The sequence below is a fragment of the Triticum aestivum genome, chromosome 7B, assembly GCF_018294505.1.
Source record: "Triticum aestivum cultivar Chinese Spring chromosome 7B, IWGSC CS RefSeq v2.1, whole genome shotgun sequence".
NCBI classification, from domain to species: domain Eukaryota; kingdom Viridiplantae; phylum Streptophyta; class Magnoliopsida; order Poales; family Poaceae; genus Triticum; species Triticum aestivum.
The window spans coordinates 597,424,340-597,424,546 of NC_057813.1; positions in this window are offsets into that span (position 1 = coordinate 597,424,340).

Consider the following 207-nt stretch of genomic DNA (forward strand, 5'->3'; position numbering starts at 1 on the left):
GAAGAAGAAGAAGAAGAAGAAGAAGAAGAAGAAGAAGAAGAAGAAGAAGAAGAAGAAGAAGAAGAAGAAGAAGAAGAAGAAGAAGAAGAAGAAGAAGAAGAAGAAGAAGAAGAAGAAGAAGAAGAAGAAGAAGAAGAAGAAGAAGAAGAAGAAGAAGAAGAAGAAGAAGAAGAAGAAGAAGAAGAAGAAGAAGAAGAAGAATGAGGA